This window comes from Trachymyrmex cornetzi, unplaced genomic scaffold (genome assembly GCF_001594075.2).
Source record: "Trachymyrmex cornetzi isolate Tcor2-1 unplaced genomic scaffold, Tcor1.1 scaffold257, whole genome shotgun sequence".
Taxonomy (NCBI): domain Eukaryota; kingdom Metazoa; phylum Arthropoda; class Insecta; order Hymenoptera; family Formicidae; genus Trachymyrmex; species Trachymyrmex cornetzi.
The window spans coordinates 518,612-519,566 of NW_017297238.1; positions in this window are offsets into that span (position 1 = coordinate 518,612).

A 955-nucleotide genomic window follows, 5' to 3' on the forward strand; every position below is an offset into this window, starting at 1 on the left:
TACTATGCGTGCCGATACCGTACCTGACAGGTACGTGCGTACCTAAAGGGTACAGTACCGGTACACCGTATTTTTAGTACGCCGTACCGATAATGTACGCCTTAGGTACGCATGTTATTAAAATTAATTAATTTTATAGTTTTATTGCTAAAATGAGTATTATTATTGATTAATTATCTTATTCTAGAGTACACATCATAAAATTATGATAAAAAAAAAATAAAAAAGATTTTCCCTGAATTCGGGAACTAATTTCATAGTACTTCGAAGCGGTGTCACCCATCCGATTGCATACCGCCATTTACTAACTATGCTTGACTTCTGAAATCGTTTGGAAACCGCTGCACTTCGATGATCCACGAACACCTGTATAATCGTGGATGTATAGCTATAATATATCTGTTCAATACATGGTGCTGATAGAAATTTATGCAATTCAACTGAACATCCAGTCAGTTACTGTCTAATATTTAATTGTAATGTTATAACGACTATTTTCAGGTTAGGCAATCATACGCTGTACTTTCGCAGTACCAGTTATCATGTATATCGTCTTCGATTAGAAGTCTCCACAGTTTCTCTCCTGTCGATAATGGTACACCGTATTGATATGGTACGGGTTATGTACCATGATATACCTAAACAGTATGCAGTACAGGTACGCAGTGTTGATACGCTGTATTATAATATCATGTACACTTTTTGTACTGCTACCGTACAGTTACGCCGTACACCGCCACCTCGTGGCAGTACAGTAACAGTACGGTAGCGGTATCTTAAGGGTATCGCACGCTTGTCTATCTGGGTACTCGCACCAACCCGCACAAGATACCGCTACCGTACTGTTACTGTACTGTCACGAGGTGGCGGTGTACAGAGTAAAGGCCTAAACACAATGCGAGGCAATAGCGATAGCGATAGACATAGCGATAGCGATAGACATAGCGATAGGAAC